At 41.7% G+C, this 22,313-nt stretch overlaps 1 protein-coding gene across 1 annotated transcript in view; it reads right to left on the reverse strand.

Annotated features, from left to right (window-relative positions):
* LOC105561741 (beta-1-syntrophin) overlaps nucleotides 1-22,313 on the reverse strand; it is a 231,559-nt gene that overhangs the window by 40,791 nt on the left and 168,455 nt on the right. The gene's annotated exons all lie outside the window — the stretch shown is intronic.

Consider the following 22,313-nt stretch of genomic DNA (forward strand, 5'->3'; position numbering starts at 1 on the left):
GAATTTTATCCCGGAAAACGCGCAGAGGTACGAAAGTAATTCAATCCACAATTCCAGTCTTGAAAAATCTATTTAACAATTTCGTTACACCGAAATAGCCACTTTTTTTCGCGAAAGTTGGGTTCCGCGCGTTATACGCGATAAAAGTGAGACAAGCGACGGCACCAGAATTGAACTTGCCTGGCGTCGCTCTTGGTAGCTTATAAACCATCCCTCTCTTTTCGTTAACACGAAAACTTTAATACGTCTGACATAAATCGCGCGAGATCGGTCACGAAGGCCCCCGGAATAAGTTTATAATCGGAATATCGCCGGTTCTGGAGATTGTCTCGCTTCTCGACGTCCCACATAATTCGTCTACATGCGCTACAAGCCTGGGAGAACTTTGCAATTTCCTGTTTGGCTAGTTTCTAGATTTATTATGCTAATACGAGGCTTGTTTTTCAGCGCCGATAACTACGCCGCTGCAACTACAAGTACGCCCTTTATCGATCCGTAAAATGTATTACAAGCGCAACTTTTAGCATTTAGGACTGCATCGATCAAGCGGCAGTTCTTGTATTAAGAATATTTTATCACTAGGTGGATAATTATTCATTTACGGAAGGTCAATGTTCGTAAAACTAAAAGTAAATCAAGCGTCTAATAGGCTGACGAGCAAAGTATGGATAACTCGTCGGATTAAAGATCGAAACGTATATCTGTTTTTTGATCTAGTGTTTGTGCGTCAGCCCATTAAGGCCTGTGTCCACGATCCCAGAACTTGGTCCAACCAAGCAATGTTCGCAGCAATTATCGCAATGTTCTCCACACGTATTTGTAATTGCTATTTAAAGTTTGACATAGCTGAAACAAGCTGAAACAACAAATTTTCTTTGAATTTCCACCTTACTAGACTTTAATTTAATTCCAGAGAAATGATTTTTTTACCTCAATTAAAATTTTATTTCATCGAGACTGAAATCCCTAAGAGAATTCACATCCATTTCTTCAAATCTAACGATACCTACTTGGTCCAAGTTCTAGCAACGTGGACACAGGCCTTAAAACATTTTATTCATTTATAATTGTTAATAATTGTAAAAACTATGTTTCACGTATACGTGATTCAACAGTAAGTGATGACTGAGAAGGAATAATTATGCTAGATGGCTAGATATTGTAAGACTTGAAGAAATGGATATGAATTCTCTCAGGGATTTCAGTCTCGATCAAATAAAATTTTGATTGAGGTAAAGAAATCATTTCCTTGAAATGAAATAAAAGTCTAGTAAGGTAAAACGAAAATTTGTTATTTCAGCTCATTTCAGCACTGTAAAACTTTATATAGCAATTACAGATACGTGTGGAGAACATTGCGGTAATTCTCATTTTAAGTTCCCTTTCGTAACGAGCAAGTTTGACAAACGCCCGCCTCGCGGGCCGAAATTGCAACCATTTTTTCTCGCTCGGCGAGCTTAGATTCACGTCAAACTCATCGGCATTTCGCACGGAAACGTACCTCCCGCGTGCTCTTTTTTCCGATTCTGTGTACGCATTCTAATCGCCCCTCTATCGAGAAACGGCGCGGAAAGTTCCGGAAGCGGCAAACTCGCGCTACGTGTACGGAAAGGCGCGGCGGCCGTAAGAAAATATTGAATTTCCGATCAAAAGGAAATTACGCTCGAGTTAAAAGCCCCTTTATGTCACTCCCGTCTACCCGGCCTTTTCTGCCTAAAAAGAGGCGAACGAGACGAAACGCCGCTCTTGCGAAAGGGGGGACAGAAACATCGGGAAACGTAGCGTGATGTCGAAATGATAGGATCACGTGATTAATGCTTTCTCTCATCTATTTCATTGTTAAAAGGGGAATTTAATCGATCAAGTACACTCCGTTTGATCTTGTAGCGGAAAGCAGGAAATTGGTATATCACAAGTTACTGCGTTCCAACAGATATCGAATCATGTAGTACACGACGAGCCGTACTTACCCGGCGACCCGACATTCCGCGACTTTACATTCTAGTTACGGACGGTCGCGAACAATGCACCTAAAACCGAGTGCGATCGTACTGCAGCCAGAAAGAAGTTTGAAATCAAACAAATTTTCTTGGAATTTCAACCTAGACTCTTATTTAATTTCAAAGAAATGATTTCTTTACCCTAATCAAAATTTTATTTGATCGAGACTGGAATCTCTGAGGCAACCCGAGTCGAAATTTTTGCCCTATGTTGAACCTTTAATTCTATTATATAGTAGAACCCAAGACGATAAAAGAGATCGAACTGCGCATACAATTGACTCCTACTTTAAAATTGGTAGTGTCGGAAATTTCTACTTTTGCCAATTTAGCATTAAAGTAGGTTCTTTTAAGTAGGAGCTAGAATAAATTTTTAGAATTAAAGATTCAAGGAAGAAGTAAAAAAATATGTCATCAAAGTAGGTTATTGCTGGTCGATGTTATAGTTGTATAGATCAGCTAGCTAAGTAGATAAAAATTATCCTTAAAAGTGTTAAAATAGTACCAAAATTTCGACTCGGGACGCTGAACCTTTAATTCTATTATATTCTATTATACAGTAGGACCTAAGACAGTAAAAGAGGTCGAACTGTAAGTACAAAATTTGCTCCTACTTTAAAACTGATAGTGTCGAACATTTCCACTTTTGCTAATTTAGCATTAAAGTAGGTCCTTTTAAGTAGGAGCTAAAGTGAATTTTTAGAATTAAAGATTCAAGGGAAGAGTAAAAAATATAATGTCATCAAAGTAGATTACTGCTGGTCTACAGATGTAAATTATCCTTAAAAATGTCAAAATAGTACCAAAATTTTGACTCGGGAATTCACATCCAGTTCTTCAAATCTAGCAAATGTTTTAGTACAAGTAAATAAAAATTTAGCAGATTTCGACGTGTCTCATTTATTTAACCTAAATAAATCTTTTTTCTGGGTGTGGACGTCTTCTCGGGGTATTTTTTTCTTTTCATCCCACCGACGAAATTATAAAAAAAGACCCGATCGCATCGATTCAAGTCTCGCACGACCCTTGCGTTTCCATCGCATTATGGTAGTTAAAAAGGGTACCTGTTGCTGCCGGACGAAAGAGAGTTATTTGTAACAAACGAGGCTACCATCCGCGACGCTCGAGCGCAAATGCATCCGGTAGAAAAAGGAGCGTGAAAATAATCTCAGATACGCGATACCGTTCTTGAGTGATAGCCGGCCATTTTTTCGGAAGCACGAGCGACGCCGCGAAATCGTGCTATCCGGCCGAGCAAATTCCTTGCCAAAAACCGCGTCCACTGTAATTTCGTCTGACTTGCGCCACGTGTATGTACGTACACACGCGAAGAATACCACGTATGCGAGATATAAAGTGGCGCATCTCCAGGTTGTTTTCGTCAAGGATATAGAAAAGTTGAGGCGCGGCATCCAATCCTCATCTTATCTGAAAGTTATACGTCAGGTGATTTAGAGGGAGCGAGAGAAATATTTCTTCGGGGATAATATTCTATTTCCATATCTCGCGGATCCCCCTCGCCGAGTCGTCGATTCAAATATCCGCATTCGGAAAGTCCAGGCGCGTCTCCTTTTGCGAATAATTCACCGCCGCGGTAAAATTAACATGGCTACATGTCAATCGTGAAACGTGCCTTTGCGCGCTTTTCGCACGCTATTACGGGAAAGAATTTCTTTGCGGTTTCCCGCATACGGGTGCGTGCCTTCTCGCCAGAATGCACACTCTCGTGAAATCTATGGAAAATCGCTTGATTTGCGTCAAACAGCGCCGCGCAAGACCGTTACGCTCGTTAGAGGTGCAAAGGAAAAGACGTGGGATACACGAGCAGAAAGGATGCAATCGCAACTGCAGTGAAATGTAAAAACTTTCACGTTTGTAAATAGAATATAAAATTTCACCCGGGGCTGAAGATAATTTCGGCTAGGACTCGTTGTTTCATCAGAGTGGCAAAATAAAAGAGGAGCAATAACAGGAAATTATAGGAAAGAATCGATGCACGGCAATATGCGCACACATCCTATCCACTTAACGTTTATTTCCGATTCACGTTTTCGCGCGATCAGTTGCCTGCAGGTGTTTCCGAGTCCAACTTTTGGTACTATTTTGACCCTTTTAAGGACAATTTACACCTACTTAGCTGATCTATACACCTACATAGACCAGCAATAACCTACTTTGATGGCATTACATTTTTTTCTCCTCCCTTGAATCTTTAATTCCAAAAATTTACTTTAGCTCCTACCTAAAAGGATCTACTTAAATTGGCAAAAGTAAAAATTTCCGACACTATCGGTTTTAAAGCAGGATTCATTTTGTACTTGCAGTTCGACCTCTTTTACTGTCTTAGGTCCTACTATATGTATAATTAAATTAAAGGTGCAACATAGAGCCAAAATTTCGATTCGGGTTTTCGTTAAAAAAATGTTGTCATCTCTTGCAAGCCTTCGCGAAAAGTTACAAATGCATTTTCGCCCGCACGCTTGTACGGCTTCGCGCCGGAAGGGTCCTTTCCGCAAGACGAGCCGCTCCTCGTCGGCGAACAAGATTGCCAAGATCCGCGAAAAATCTGCGAAGGCCTGATTCGCTCTAAAGAGCGGAAGGACGAGGGTGGCGCTCGGGTAATAAAACGTCGAAGCGACAAAGGCGGCGAAAGGGCGAGGAGCGAAAGGGAGCTGAGAAAGACGAGATGCCCACAGTTCCGCGCGACGGTGGCTCAAAGGAAATCGAAATGCGCTCGCGTCATTTCGTTACCTCGCTTTCTGCTCCTTCCCTCGCCCTCCACCCTCGCCCTCCGCGTTTTTTCGCGGCAGCGCGATTTCCCTTCAACGTAATTTCCCAGACGTTCGATCGACCGGATTTTCGCTTTCGCTTCTTGTTTTGCGCTTCGTATGCTTCCACGAGCTCTCCAATTTGCTTGTCAAGTCCCGAACGTACGAGCGAGGTGAAAGGTGGTGAGCGATCCCGCGGAAAAACTCCCGTCTTATCATCTGCGTTGCGATCCGTTGGCTCTCCACCAATTTGCAAGACGGCACGAATCCCCCGATATGTTTTTTTTTCCATTCAATTCAAGCTCCAAAGTCTCGAATTCCTTTCCCGGGCATTCTTTAAAGTCTCGCCAAGGTAAATGGTATCTTCGCAATCCACTTGCTCGTATCAACCGTCGCACTTTTCAATTAGTTAACTGGATTTTTTTTTACAAAGTTTATGAGACGCAGGATCGCATGAAAAGCCGATGCGAGCGATAATGCACGTTGACGCATGGTTTATTACCGTTCATTTGATTTCACGCGGCGTTAATAACCGTGCCGCTTATAACATCATAATGTCATCACGTGATACAAAGTAATATGCGCAACCGTGCCTAGTTGCATTCTATAACGTTCAATCAACGGAATCCTACGTACTTATTAACGGCATTATCGCGGAATAGCACGTACCTATTAATTATATTACCGGAGCAAATAGTCATCAATGTAATCGCCAAGCCTGCGTCGTAACGCCCGTAACGTTATGAACTTAACATACCGCTGATCATTCTGTTTATCCATTTATGCATACGATTTCGCGAGAACGCTTGTTATCTTGCGCTTCGAAAACTGTGCGAGTTGAGTGAAATTTATACGAGAACTTTCTCTTAACATTTACTCGGAAAATCATGTAATCGTGGGGCAGCGCGGCGTTTTGAGCAACTTTATGAGAGTTTTTCGAAATTTTACCATACATTCTACTGGTAAAATATATGGTAATATTTCAAGAAACTCTCACAAAGTTCTTCAAAACGTCGTGGTGTCTACACGGAAAGAATTTTCTGTCAAAATTTACCCTGAAAATCATATAATCGCGGGACAACGTGGTATTTCAAAGAATTTTATGAGTTTTTTTTAAATATTTGCAATACATTTTACTAATAAAATTTATACCAAGTATAATATTACTAGTAAAATGTATGGTAAGGTTTCAAAAACTCTCATAAAGTTCTTCATGTCGTGGTGTCTACACGGAAAGAATTTTCTGTTAAAATTTGCCCTGAAAATCATATAATCGCGGGACAACGTGGTATTTCGAAGAGTTTTATGAGAGTTTGTTGAATTATTGCAATGCATTTTACTAATTAAATGTATACCAAGTATAATTACTAGTAAAATGTATGGTGAAATTTCAAAAAACTCTCGTAAAGTTCTCCTAAATGCCACGTTGTTCCACGATTACATGATTTTCGGGATAAATTTTAAGAGAAAATTCTCTCCGTACATGGTTCATTCACGACGGTCGTCATTACACGTGCGAGTGAATCTAGACTACGTGATACAGAAATAAAGAAAATAACGTGTTCGTAAAATCGTACACTCAGTTTTCGAATACCCACAGTCGTAGGAAAGCGCGCGAGATTATTTAAATATTATTTAATTAATGTATCACCGCGTCGCCGCGAGTGGCTAAAAGCAGAGGCGAAACATATTAATTTTTTTTTTATATTCCACTGTTAATTAACGTATAGCGTTAATTCACGCATAAATAACCGCGTTGACTTTCAAAGCCCACTTCCCGTCATTTTCGTAAAATACAATAAAATAGTTTTGCAGCAGTTTTCGTAAAATACAAAATACAGTTTATGATTGACATGAAGAAAAAGAGAAGGTTTTCCCCGTTGGTCTCGTTCTTAAGGTCCAACATTTTTTTATTTCCGTACATATCCGTCATGAAAAATTCACCCATCCGAGTCCACGGAGACGCAACTCCTTGCGCGCTTCAACCAAAGCGCGGGGAGCTTCGGGTTTTCCTGGAAGAAAAAAGATCCAACGCTTTAAAGTTTGATGGGCCATCCGGCAGCAGGACGCCCCGACGTCGCTAACAACACCGACAAAGATGCCACGCTCCAGCATGCTGTTCCGGGTCTCTTTACGTGCGCTTAATGCATTTTTGAAGGTTGGAATATCATAAAGACGAGCCTGTAATAAACCGTGCGACGGTGGCGCAAACTCACCTCCGATAACCACCCCGTCTCGGTCCGGCGTCCGCTTTCTCAGCGTCTCGCATCGCATGCTTCAATGTCTACATGCGGGGAGGGTTCCGAAGACAAGGGGGCGGCTGAGCGAAGAGGGTGGCTATGGAGGATGGCTCTGCTAGCTGCATTATAAAGGAAAGTACCCGGAAGAGGGTTTTCAAGAGGGTGAACGAGATGTTAACAGCCAGACAGCATTGTCGTCAAACCACATCCGCGTTTTCTAATCAGAGCCACTCGTTTCCCCATCGTGAGCTCTCTCTCTTTCTCTCTCTCTCTCTCTCTCTCTCTCTCGTCGAGCCTCCACGAGGTCGGGGGAAAAGCAATCAAAAATATTAACATGTTCCATAGCGCCCGCTGATCCCCCAGAAAGATGGATGGAAAATATTTACATGTACCTTTGAGTTAATTTGACGCAACGACTGGGATCGTATCGAGTACTTACATAATGTCTGGTCTTTACATCGCCGATAAATAAATACTATATTAATTATGTCTATTGATCGAATTTGTACTTACTTAATCGATTGTAATACACAAATTTGCGTAAATAATGAAGTGTCTTATACATATAACGAGCTTTAACACTCCTTGAAGATCATTTATTTTGAAGTAATTTACCTCCTATTTCCAGCGAGACGCTTTCAATATTTCAGAAGAGTACCGTGTTTGTAGTGTAAACGGAATAGGATCCTATAGCGTGAATCAAGCCTAAGATCTTCACATCTTAACGCGCCCTCGCGTCGCAAACTATTTCCCTGGTGCGATTATTCATTAAGAGAGACAACGGCGGCGTATTACACCGCCGTGTAATGCCGGGACGACACGACGAGAGCGAGTTACAGCGCGAATCCAGCCACGATGTCGGCACCGGCTGGCATTTCCTTCCCTCACGGTTGAAGAGCCATGCTGATGCAATGGCGGCTTCTTCAGGGGGAAACTGCGTCAGACAAGCTACACATGATTCTTCATGCCGTTTGCATTTAGGGCGACGCAAACGGTCCTGAAACGACGACGACGACGACGACGACGACGACGATGATGATCCGCTTCCCGAAGTTCCTGCTGCGGGAACAATCGGCCTGAACGGCGGAACTTAAATTGCGAGAGTAAGCTGATGTTACGGAAATTGAACTCCTGAAGAAGGACGCGTATCCTGAGGGAGCCGCGACCATGTAATCGACGTCGCGCGAATTTCGCGTTAATTAGAAAGGAACTGATAATGTTTCGCAACAAACGAGGAATTAATTATGAAAGAGAGTTTGTCATGTACCATACTACTAAATTCGATCGACCAACTTCTATAAACCGTCAAAGAAATAATATCAATGTATTTTACCCTAGGAACGCATATCCGGATAGTGACACCCAGAAAAGAGATTTAGTTAGGTCAAACAGATGAGATATGTTGAAATCACGTTTCTATCAACAATAAAACATCTGCTAGATTTGAAGAAATAGATATAAATACTCCTAGAGATTCCTCGATCAAATAAAATTTTAGTTGAGGTAAAGAAATATTTCTATGAAATTAAATAAAAGTCTAGTAAGGTCAAAAATAAAAAAATATGTTTGATTTCAAACAAACCTTTTTCTGGGTGTCATGCACGCAATTTTCTTTTACCTTCAAAATCAGGGGATAACATGGCATTTTGAGGAACTTTATGAGAGTGTTTTGAAATTTTACCATACATTTTATTAGTAAAACATATGGCAAAATTTCCAAAAGTTTGCATAAAATTCTTTGGAATGTCCCGCGATTTTCCGGACAAATTTTTAAAGCAAACTCTTTCCGCGTGCAACGTAAACGTAATAATAATGCAATTCGCGTACTCAGTCGTAAATAATTGATAACACTGCAAAATCCTTGAGAATTGGTGACGTCTGGGAAAATAAGATTTTCAGAAAAACATATTTCGGCGCGACCGTTAATACCGAGATTATTCGCGTCAGATATCACGGCTTTAATGCTACAATGCAAATGATTAAGGTTCTTTGTTAACTCGTTTGTACTAAAACTTCAATGGCGCCATTGGGTAGTTTCGAAAGGATTAAAACGGCCGTCTCCCAATAAACTAAAGCAAGATTTACTGAATCCTCGGGGGCAGCGGTCGTTTCTGGTGAATCTTCTCGCCTTCCCGGCAATGACGACGTCCTTTAATTAGAATAGTCCGGGATAATTAAAGGGATTACCAGCATCCGACGAAAAAGATTCGGGGTACGCCGCAAGAGGTAAATTCCTCACTTTTCGGTTTCGTACGATCCTTTTTCCCCCCAAAACGTTTTAAAACTTTCCACACGGGCGTTTTTATTTTTCACTCCCGTGTGTGAAACGAGATCAATTTAAGGAGCCACTCAGACTCTCTCTCTCAGTTTGTTATTCATGTAAAATATTTATACAAATTGAATGCAAACAGGTGTGAAACAATTGTTGTTTCCTCGAAAATACTGACGACAACTACATGGCGTAACATTAAGAAAAGAACTGACTAAGCGTCCCGCGGAATTTTAATAATAGATGAAAAAAGGGGATTATTTATTTAATAAAATGGTAAGAAAGGAGAATGCATAACGCGGCGCGAACATTACGTGAGCTTATGTTAGTAAAAACTTTTTTCAAAATTTTTACTTAATTTTCCCGCGTCTACGTTACATTTTCATCAAGAATAGACCAAAATGGTGCAGAACTCATCTCGCTGAGGTGCACGACTCCAAACTTGGCAAAACTTGTCTTTTTCCGGTGAATTAATTTTAGGCAATGCTGGCATTCGTAACTCGCTAGACGAAAATGCGCATTAACATAACTCCGCGAATCCGCGTTGCGAAGCGCATTCGCAATCTAGTAAACCAAGCAGGAGGATAAGCACGGTCCGTCTTTCCTCCGCGATATCCTTATATAATTCGGCGAGCGCTTGCCCCTATCGCGGAAACTTCTAATTAATCTTAGTTGATAAAATAATGGAGCTCCATTGATGCGCGCGTGTTGATCGTTGGAAATACCTGTAGATGCCTTTGATGATGAGGCGGACCGCAGCGTTAATTAATTTTACGCTGCTTCCCGGCTGGCGAAGACTGCTTTTATGGACCACCGGGATTAACCGCAAGATGCCCGAAGAGACAACGCGATCAAATAAAGAGTAAATAGCCCGGAACATATTATTTTCTTTAGCAAAGACTGCGACAAGAGGCGTTGAATTCGAAAATCCACCGCAGAAATATTGAGGAGAAGGAATGCTATCACGAAATATGTTATAAGAGATTATACATAGACGAATCTGGTAGAAAAACTAATTTTGTTGTTTACACTAAAGTATTTATATAGATATAACGTGACAATTTAACATTGTTATTCAATAGAAGTCTTATATCACGTTAATTATAACTTATACGTCGAGTACTCTTGCATTAATTAATTTACTTCTGTATCTCTAAATCCTTGCTTCGGTGATGTCACAAAGAACCAGACGCGAAAACATTCCCGTACAACGACACGAACATGCGAAATAAAATACGATGCGTTACGGGACAAGAAGAGCAAGAACGAGCAACTGCAAGGGACAAAACGCGTGAGAAAACAGGAAAAGAAGGAAAGAGAATTGGGAGGGAGGAGAGTTGGCCGGCGCGACGGGAAACAGTAAAAATTTGCATCACAATCGTGGATAGAAATAATTACGCGAGAAGCGCGCGCGCAAATGGAAGGGGTGGCGCAGATGCGAATGCAAGAAGGGGTTGGAAAGGTGTGTGGCGGGAGAGATAGAGAAGCGACTAGCCGGAAACACGACTAGAAATTCAGATACGAGGTATACCGAGGAAGGAAAAAAGGCAACAAAGATCCAAAAGGGGAGAAGCCGAATCCCCCTGTATATGGAGTACGAAAAAAATAAGAGAAAATGGGAAAGAGAGAGAGAAAAGAGAAGAAAGTTTGGCGCATCGCACACATGGGAGATAGACACTCCGAGGCAGCAATTCGGTAATTCGAAGCGGATAGAACCAATAATAAAAGAATGCAAACTGCTAAGCAGATGTTAGAGCTTGAATATTAGTAAATTAGTCCAAGTTGCACCGTAGAGCCATAATCTATTACGCGAATCTCTCGCTATATCAACGTGTAATTTTGCTTAGACATCGAGCTACTCTGTATAGCAGAATTGCGTACATATGAAACGGAATGTGCGAAGTACAAGAGGTTCACTCAATTGTTAGGAAAAGTGGAGAAACCCCTTTTGCAGCTGCTTCGCCTGCGGGACTTAGGGCGAGTTCCACGATTGGAAATGTTATCTAAATCATACCGTAAAATGGCATGGTTTGGCAGCGTTGACGTTCGTGTCCCTTTGAAAGAATCTTCAATTCCTTGCATAATCTGCTTTCTGAAGACACCGAATGCTCTCCCGAGTGTACGTACATCGTGATGTTTACGATTTGTCAAAGTCTCGCGTTATTAAATGCTGGTAAATTCAAACCTATCCTGTTTAAATAGCTCATTAGACAGCAGCTTTAGTAGCTTCTCTTTTCTCCATTATTTACTGCATAACTAATAATTAACTATTAATAATTCATTGATAACGTATATCTTACCACGCGTTTAATGATAATTATACCTGCATTAAGCAACTTTAAATATATTCAATTAATATCGCAAAGCAAGATACATTTGTGTTAAATCTCGAATTATGTGTTTTTATTCGAGAATTATTATCCCCGAGATCTGCAGCGAGAATGTGCGGCGAGATAATGGTGACAAAATGGGACAATTTAAGCCAACCAAATTCATATTGCCGCAGAATTATGTCTAATATAATAACAGAACAATATAAAATTAATCTCGGGCAATTTTTCTTTAAACTGATATAAATGGAAGAAACTTTTGCAACGGACGTAACGAATATTTGTAACAACCATATATAAAACTCGTCCCAAAATTGACGCTGCGTAAAATTTGCAGAAATTCTCTCCGCGATTTTTGGTTCTCGACCTTTAACCTAATTTTAATCCATCGATTTCTTTTTTTACACAATTCATAAAAGTCCTGATTTTTACTCGGTATTCACACTTTTAATTTTTGTTTTTACAAATCGTTCCTCGATGTAAGGTATCTAACACGGCGCCGAAGCACTTTGGTAGTTTCTTCCGAGCAACATTCTGCATGCTCATTCCAATATCCGGCCGTGCGAAAATTCAAACCACCCGCCAACAGTATGGCAGCGATAACGCGCGAAAGCCGATATCGCTCTGCGGCGAACCGTTCGCTCTGACCCGACCGATATTATCATCGCCGCATCGGGGTGCACGTGAAGTTTGTTTGATTTGTTTCGCGTGGGCGAAATTATCGGAATGCGTATGGCGCTACGTATTGGTGTGAAGCATGTCGATAAAACGACACGCGCCACATGATCATTTCTGCCTCGCCGTTGTGGAAAATTTATGAAAAAACGGACATTTCAAGGGCATTTTAAATACCGACAAACGTGTAAATTAATAATTCGTATGCCGTAAATCAATAAGATTTGAATAATTTGAATGATTTTTCGCAATAAATTCTCTGTGCACACTGAGAAAAACGTCCGATTAAATATAATCGGATAATCCAATTACATAATAACAAACGGACATATCCAATTAAGTTGTGTATCCAATGAAAAATATAATCGGTTTTTAATCAAATTTCATCGGTAACTGCGTTTCATCGGATATATCCGTTTGTTATTATGTAATTAGATTATCCGATTATATTTAATTGGACATTTTTCTCAGTGCAGGTATGGTCAAGAAAACATTGACGTTGTGAATTATCGCTGGCGACATTGAAGAATTCTTATTAGCTGATTATTCCCCATTGACATAAAACATGATGTTTTCCACGCAACGGAAAGAGGGGGAGGGGGAGGGAAAACTTAAAAATCGCGTTTTCGACAGTTCTGCGTGCGGCCGACAACCCTTATCGGCGCGCAGATGAAAAAGTCGAAATAGACGCTTCAAGTCCCGGCTGAGGTAATATGTTTCGCTATAAATTTTCTGTATTATTAAAGAATGCCAGGTATGGTCAAGAAAATACGGTCGTTGTGAATAATATTAAGTTGTGACGGCGATGAGTTTTTCAGAAACTGGATCGCCGAATTAGTTTTTAATTAACAAGTGACGAGGAGGGGCTTTGAGAGCTCAGCGCGGTTGACGGTGCGTGAGTTAACGTTATATCGATCCCTAATTGCTACGATATAAATCGCACGTTTTGGCTCCGCTTTGAGCCATTTTCAGCGATGCGGTAACAATTAAATCAAAATGACCCCGCACAACGTTCTCCGGCGAGGAATGAGTGAGTGACTTGAAAATGATGGCGCTCTAAAAATAAATTCCTACGTGGAAATCGAAATAAAAGTCAGGTAATGGTGGTAGTTTACTATCAGATCAAAACGACAGTCATAACTCGTGCCAAAAGAGAAGTGAAGTCTCACCTTTGGGTTTTCCGAATTCTTCGGAGCCACAGCAGAGTTCAAGAAATTATAGGTTTGAGATGTAAAATTGCAATTTCCAAGAATTACGCGCAAATTTCGTTTGAAAAACTAGAGGGCCACTCTTTTTCGGAAAACATATAACCATTCGACAATTCGTACGGAAGCAACGTTCAGATTGCAAATAATCGAGCTTCCAGCTATTTAAATCTGAAAATATACTTCATGTTTCAAATAAGTGAATTTACAGATCATAAAATTTGCAATCTAAACGCCAATGTTTACGATTGCAAATAATGAAACTTCCGATTACTTAAATTTTAAAATGCATTTCGAGCGCGCACCAAGTAAATAAATTTACAAATCATAAAAATTGTATAATTGCTATGAATTGCACACATTGCTCTCGCCTTTTGCACTCGTCGCCGCGATCGAGCCCCAAGTTCGGGCGACTAGGGAAGTTCGACGGAGACGTGTACGAATAATAACGGCAAAATATGCATCAAATGCGCATCAATACGCGTCAAATACGACGGTCATGTCTGAGAAATTAATGCGAGGCGTAATTCACTTTTATTTGACATCGGGACAGTTTGAAACACTTTTTCCAATACTGTTTTTACGGAGATTCTCTGCGCAATCCAATTTGCCTGGTTGACAGAATAGCAATTTGGCGTGATATATCTATTTCATAATATTCACGACACGGTTTTTCCGCGGCTGCGATAATTTAGTTTTGCACCGTTGGACTACAAAAAAGCCATCTCCGGCCGGCAAATAAAGCGCACGAGCGTGGAATACAACAATGGCTGCGTCGCACAATGAAAACTGCCGTTGTTCCCCTTGCTTCCTCCCCAAAACGTTCGACTTACAAGAAGAGCCCTGGACCGCAATTGCTTTCTATATTTAAAAACCGTTGGGTACACGCGAAATAAACGATCGGGTAACAACAAATCTGCCGTGCGGCAGTTAGAACCGTATTGATTCGTCCGATTCAATAATCTTAACGACACGGGAAAAAATTTTTCATCGGATAAACCAATTAAACAGCGTTTTCGTTGGTTAACTGTTCCGATTACATTTTCCGATCAAATTATGAATACATCCGATAAAATTTATCCGATGAAATGCAGTTACCAATGAAACTTGATTGAAAAACCGATCAGATCTTTCATCGGGTATACAATTTAATCGGATATATCCGTTTGTTATTACGCAATTGGATTATCCGATTATATTTAACCGGATATTTTTCTCAGTGTACGAGACGGAGGACGCGATTCTATGCGTTCCAAACTAGCAGAGGTCACTTTTATAATCGCGATGCAGGATGCACTTTGCAGGCACTTATAGCGGCGCTTTATTCGAGGACATCGCGTGGAATTAACTGCACGGAGAAATCTTATTAAAATCCATATAGGAAGCGTGCGTGAACTCGCACACGTACACACGCACATACACACACCGGCACTTCCGGCGTCATCAGAAAATGGCGAGTGTGGATAACCATAGGTGTTTTAATCGAATTACAGTAAGTGGGACGGTACGGCATTACGCAGTCATGTGCGACTCGTCGCGCTAATGGAGACCACGAGCTTAGAGTGACCCTCTAGAGAATAATGATGGGCAAGCGCCCCTGCTGATTATTGATAGGACACAAGCCACCTCTCCGACGCAGGCGGGCGAATGCAACTAAAGACGTTACATCCGTCAAGTATTAAAAATAATCGTAACGAAGAGATAAGAAAAAATTTTGCAATTACGTGTGTTTTTGCTGCACGGAGAGAATTTTCTTTTAAAATTTATCCTGAAAATCATAATCGCGGGACAACATGGCATTTAGAAGAATTTTATGGGAGTTTCTTGAATGTTTGCTATACATTTTTACTAATAAAATCTAATATAATTACTAGTAAAATTTATGATAAAATTTCAAAAACCTCTTGTTCCTCAAAATTAAAATTTTGTGAAATTTTATCATACGTTCCACCAGTAAAATTTCAAGAAACTCTCATAAAGTTCTTCGAAATGCCATGTTGTCCCGCGATCACATAATGTTCAAGATAAATTTTAAGAAAAAATTCTCTCCGTGCATTTAACTTTTTAGGGCTAGTGTGTGCGGGTCGTTCGAAAAGTTCTCGGGATGATTCGCAAATGATCCTCGCGCACGGACGTCGTATGTTAAATGTAAAATTCCACCCTTCTACGAACACGTGTGAGGTTCCCGATTCGTTCCGCCGGGTGGATTTATCTTTTGTAAATCTTGGAGCAAACATATCCGCGATTTTTGAAAAACGAATAAGCTCGAAGTGCCGCCAGGTATCCACGAATTAAGGTACGATTTGTTGTCGCATCCTCTTTATTCGCCTGACTTAGCTCCGTCGAACTTCCGACTATTCCCACGCTTCAAGAAATTCCTTGCTGGAAAGGGATTTTCGATTTTTTCTCGCTTCGCTTGACAAGTCGAACTTCCGTAACGGCATAAGGATTTTTGTAAGGCATAGATGGTCCTAGTGCGTTGGTACAAAGGGAGATTTATGTCGAAAAATAAAAATAATTAATTAACGAGATATGAGCCGCTCCTCTATTTCGTTCCGAGAACTTTTCAAGTATAGCCCTCGTATTTATTAGCAATCGTATCACAGAGAATTAATTTTCACGGAAAATTCAAATTCATAATTGCAATAATTTGTCCTAATCGGTTGAAATCAATTGAATTTCAAGATTGCCTATTGAAGAACATTTTCAGAAATGATCTCGAAGTTTCAAGTTGCCACGAGTCCGCGAGAAAAATATATGTATATACACAGCTGGTAAATTTGTGTTTTCTTGTTAAAAAATGCCGGTTAAAATTTTTGTGTTAATTGACCTCAAGTGTAAAATTATTAAAATAACTGAAAATGTTAAAACAATACAATGTGTACTTATTTTTTAATCTTACACAATACATACGTTCTATTTTATTAGCAACAGAATTTATCTCTTAAAATGTACAGAATAAAATGTTGATTTTATTCTATATAACATAAGTGAGAGTGATTTCGAGCCGTCATTTGACTTATTACATCTGTAAAATGTAAAAATTACACTTTTTAAATTCATTTTGTCGTTAAAAATATGTCAATTTCACACAAAATTTATTTTAAATTATTTTGAGATTTGCATTCATTTCGTGTTAAAATATAAACAGAGTATTAGTGTGATTATTTAACATATCCATATCATGTTAAATTAACACAAACATTTGCGTGGACCGTTTGGGACATGTGATACCTGTTAAATTTAACACAGATTTTTCAACTGTGTACGCCTTGATTATTTCTAAGCAGACTCCTGAACCTATTCTACTTTCGCGAACACAAATTTTGCATCTCTTCCCTTCGGCAGGCCAAGCTAACTTGTGAATATTTTCAGTTACGGCATTGAAAAACACTCTCTTTAGATTACAAGTAAGTTGCCAAAGAGGAACAAGCTGGGACCTTTGAACCTTCTCTCTTCACGAGTAGACGCGATTTGATACGAGCGGACAGAAGCGAGTAACGAGCGCATTGACAAAATATTTACCCTCGCCCTGGCGACGACGGAAAACGAAGGGAGGCGCGCGCGAAAAAAAGCATTCCGATGCTCCGCTCGTATTTCAACGTAAACCGCCGGCACGTTTGATACGCAAATTCGCGTACTTTCAAATGCCCGGCGTATCGATCGGCGTCCTATCGAACTCCTTTGAGGGCGAACGGGGGTAAACGTCGGAAACTTTACGGGAATACGTTACTCCTCTTTTCCTCGCGCAAGCTTCCGCCGATAAAACCGGCTTACGCTAAACATTTCCGTTGAGGAATCATTTCGTTCCACCGCCCTTTTTACGATCGCGAGAGATAGATAGGGAGGAGGGGGGGGGGGGTAGAAGGAGGCCGAGAGGAAGGGAGAGATTGAAATCGCGGTCGATAACGCGGAAGCTGCGTCAACGTCGATGAATCGTTACGGGAAAGTAACTCGATGCGGAGAAATTGGTGCGATCGCCTGGCGTAAAACTTGTTAGCGCTGGGAAAAAGCTGCGGATATAAATTTTACTCTATATTAATAAACGTAATTGCACTTCATAATCCCGTAAATCTGAAGGCGCTACGTAAATGAAGAGTGTCACGGTTGAATTCGATTAATTTCCGAATGTTCGCGATTGTCTTATTGTCCTCCGAACGGTATCAAATATTTTTTTTTTCTTAACGCGCCTGATTGATTAACGTGAAAATTTTATTACGAAATTCTCGAAAGAATTCCAATTATTTCGCCGGCGGGTGAAGTATATCAGTTTGCAATTTATGCCGAAACTATTCGGAACCGGCAGCAAAACTACACGCGCCGAGGGCTTCACGTGAGTACAAGTGACCCAATAGGTCTCGGCTTTGTCGTTGCATTTTAATTTATATTTAAATTAAACTAATAAATTCTTTATCTCCCCCCTCCCCCTTTCGCACGAAGACTCGAAATTTTCTCGTTTCGCGGCTGATGTCTCTCCTCCCTTACCCGGGCCCCAATTCCCACCTTTCCCAAACTCCAGCGGCAGTACAGCGTTAGGTAAAAAAAGACAAAAAAATAAAGGCCGATGAACAATCTCTGCCGAAACTCATCCCGTGGGTCGCACAAGCCGCACGGTCGTCACGACATCGATTACATTTCCCCCGCAAACAGTTCTCGCCGCAATAACGTCGTCTTTCGAAAACTCGCGTTAGCATTTCCGATCGAGTTTCCGCGCCAGATGTCAAAGGAAGGTGGCGTGCCATTCTGTCCCTCTCCACCCTCCCTCCCTCCCGCCCTCCCACCACCCCCCCCCACCTCCCGCGCTCACCACCCCGCGCGCGCGCAATCTCAGGGGGAAGTCAATTGGAATCTGTCCCGGGGGGGATGCACGTGGCATCGGGTTAGCATTTCGAAGATAATTAGGCACGCCAGCTAATAACGGGACGCGAGCGAGCGTGGAAAACAATACCAGATGTCGTCGTGTTTATGGAAATTCATGTTAGGTCGGATGGCGCGTTAGGGTCGAGATAACGCTTGCAAATCGCATTACATCGAGCCCTACACCGGTCGCCCCCGCGCAGGCTCGTATATGTATACACGCGGTATCTGTTAGGTGTGACCTCACGAGCGTCAGAGCGTTGTAGCTAACCCATATTATGTCATCGGCAATACGCGTACGGATTCTCGATGTGCCGGGGCAATAAATGAATATGTAGATAAAGGATTTTGCTAAGCCCGCTCGGATCGGCGCCTAAGGGCACGTGTTTTTGTAAAAATTGAGACGGGAAACTTACAGTCAACCCAGCCGGCTAGTTATTTTCTTAGTTTATTACGGAACGTTTCGACCCTATTTTTTGGGGGTCCTTTTCAAGTGGTACTAAGTCGGTCATCGTCGTCGAATAAGACAGAGTCGAATTATAAAGCATACGTGTGAGCGCTGTGGTTGCTGGGCTCGAACAATTTTAAATATTACACATTTTTTCATCTCCGTTTCTTGAAAGGCAATATTAAATCTGTGTACTGGAATTATTGTAAATCTAAACGGTGAGTGACTTTGTACATGCCGTATGGAAAAGATCTGATTACTGATAAGATCTTGCGGACCTCGCGATCTATTGATTTACATATAAATTGGCCAATTAATATAGACGCGTATATAGGTTGATAGTTCCATAATTCAACTGTGAAGCTGCTCTATCGGTATCTAAATTCGTAGAGAAAAGTCCCCCTATTACGAGATAGGCTCCTAATACGAGATAGCGGGGTTGCTACTGCATTAATGAGCATCGATTAAGATTATTCTGTATCGTTGCTTCAAGGAATGAAAGAATTCGCTTCGAGAGGTTTTAGGGGTCGCAGTTAAAGGTTCTTTTAAATGTAGGGAAAAATTGAGGAGAATATGTGATACGAGTGAACCAGCCGCGCGTCAAACGAATAATTTCAACAGAATGAAAGAGATCAATTGTATTCTTCTGAATTTCTTAAGTTAGGAAAGTATTTTAAATATTACACATTTTATCTCCGTTTCTTAAACGTACGAGAGAATGTTAAATCCATGCACTTGAATTACTGTAAATCTAAACAGTGAATAACTTTGTACATGCTGTATGGAAAAGATCTGATTACTGATAAGATCTTGCGGACCTCGCGATTTATTGATTTACATATAAATTGACCAATAGCGGGGTTTCCGCTAAACAGGCATCATTTGTTGGCTCCACCATGAATTTATTGCTCTTCGAGTGAAACCTATTTAGTAAAATATTCATTGTTAGATTGTGTAATCGTTGCGGAAGGGGATTTGCGATTGAATTTGAACGTTGAAAGCCTGCTGTCTCATATTAGAAGCCTGTCTCACAAAGGGGACTTTCCCCTATACCTTTACGTCCAGCGTCATCGAAAATAACACAAGGTTTAGATGCCGCGGTAACAAGGGTGATACAACTAAGAATAAAAGAGCGAGTTTCATACCAGTCTTTCCTAAATAAATAAAACTGTTTTGAAAAATATTGAAGCTCTTTCAGGAGCCACGAATTATACTTAGACGTTGTTTTCTTCGCTCATTTTCTTCCCCCTATTTTTCTTCAATTTTCCAACAATCGACAGCAAAACAATTTTAGTGTCTCCGCATAAGTGCTTCCACTATAAATTCGTACGAAACTAAATAAGCAACGATACGCGACAGCTAAACAGAACATGGACGATCTCAAAGAACAGGTTGCTTACCTTCTAAACGCGAGCTAGCACAAAATACACTCCCCCCCCCCTCTCTCTCTCTCTCTCTGTCTCTCACTCTCTCGCTCGCTCTGCTTCTCCATGGGGTGTCTTCTTGAATAATAATCGTAGGTGACGACTGGTGTGACAGCTCTATATACACGGACAATCTGAACGGGATTCTATGGACCTGACGACTAACCGTGATCGCGCGCAACCGAGGAAGGTTTACTATGTAAACAGGGTGCCGACGCTGACATGGCGCGTCATTAGTGGTCGCGTACAAACGCGATCCTCTCACCGGACTCCTTTCAGTCTTATTCTCGAGAAAGAGCCTGTTCCGTTGGCGCAAACGAGCGCTTATTTTACGTCGGACCGCAAGAGCGTACGGGGACGAAGAATGCGGATATACTTGTTTCACAAACACGTCGGGGAGGGAGGGGGGGGGGATACAGACGGAAATATTCTGCCTAGACAAACCCAGACGAATTCGTAACACCGAGTGCCGCGTGGTGATAACGAAACTTAAGAGACAGTAGATGTGCTTAAATTCGCATGATGCAACATTTGAAAGATGGAGAATTTAAGTGACGAAAGAGCGTAAAGGCCTGCGTCCACGATGCTAGAACTTGGTCCAAGTTTTGTTACACACAATTTAAACGCGCGCAAGTCTCGTAAAAACCACTGACTATAAAGTTACATCATTTTGATGAAGCTACGATTGCCACGGGGATATCGTAGAATGTTCACTCGTCTTCAAAAAGTGGAGACAGTTGTCATTAGTATCACAACTTTCTATTAATTCTTTATCTTGTTTCGCGCCCCTTCTCTTTGGCGACTCGATCCGCGAAATCTCACCTACTGCGTCGCGAATCTTCTGACGTGTGTAATATCAACTCCGGCGAGCAAATCGATCGGAGAAAAGAGCGTGAGAAGGTGGCGGTCAGAGCGGGGGTGGGTCGCAGAAGGTTTATATTGGAATAATTTATCGTTCGGAGGGCCTTTATCAGGGATGGCCGAATTGACGTGAAAAGCAGCAACGATTTGCGGCGGTGGTTCGCCAAAGCGACCGCCTCTCCTCGCCTGCGAAATTTCGGCACGAGGGTGGTTACTACCGGGTGTCCGCTCCCTCCTCCCATCGACGTGTACCGACGTTTCGACGAATTTTCGAATTTTCCAACGAAATTCGAGCAAATTCGGCCGAACGAGCACAACGTCGGTCGGCCAAAATTTATGCGTGGTATAAATAGTTTACGGTGCGCGCTTTCTCTCTCTCTCTCTCTCTCTCTCTTCTCTCTCTCTCTCTCTCTTTGCCGCGCGGTTTGAGGGCGCATTTAGGTACGTCGACCGGGGGTCGAGGTCCGAGGGGTGATTGGGCGTCGCTGGTGGCGCGTGCGTTTGTGTGCCGGACCCGGGTGGTGAGAGTTAGGTGGATCCAATCGTCAGTTAATTGCTTAGCCGCGCGGCCCGCAATATTGTCGGGATTGGATTATAAAGTTTTCCATTCAGAATTAATTGCACCGCGACACCTGCGCGCTGCGGGAAGAGTCGCCGTAACCTCGAGGGGGCGGGCCTGCCCGCTGCCCGCAATCTTCTCGGATAAGCCGGGAGTTTCCTTGTTCTTATAATATAGCATTGAAACACCCTTCGCCGCGGAGACGTGGGAAAAACGCGGCGCCGCGCGTTAAATTAAACTACCGTCTTCGAGAAATCGCGCGGTGCGCTTGTTTTCATGCAGCGCCTAGCATTTCGACTCGCTCCCCCGGTTCTCTCGAGTTGGGTACGCGCGAAACTTGTATTCGCGCTTAATGCGGAAATTGTTTACCCGTTTTCTTCGAACAAGTCTAATCCATTATACAGAGTGTCTGACACAAGAGGACCCCTACGAAAACTGGTAGTAGATTGGGTCAGACTAAGACGAAACGTCAGGTAGCATTTTACATAATTCGCAATAGTTATCGAATAATTTATTGAAATGTCTCAGCGAATGAGAGCGGTAGGCCGGGCTCGAAAGGCACGCGAGAAAGAGGAAATCTCTCGGGAGATCTGGTACACAAAACTGACACGCCTTCCGAGCCTGGCCTACCGCTCTCTACGCGCTCATTCGCTCACAATCAGACGTTTCAATAAATT

The sequence above is a fragment of the Vollenhovia emeryi genome, unplaced genomic scaffold, assembly GCF_000949405.1.
Source record: "Vollenhovia emeryi isolate VEMERY1.0 unplaced genomic scaffold, V.emery_V1.0 DF939202.1, whole genome shotgun sequence".
Lineage (NCBI taxonomy): Eukaryota > Metazoa > Arthropoda > Insecta > Hymenoptera > Formicidae > Vollenhovia > Vollenhovia emeryi.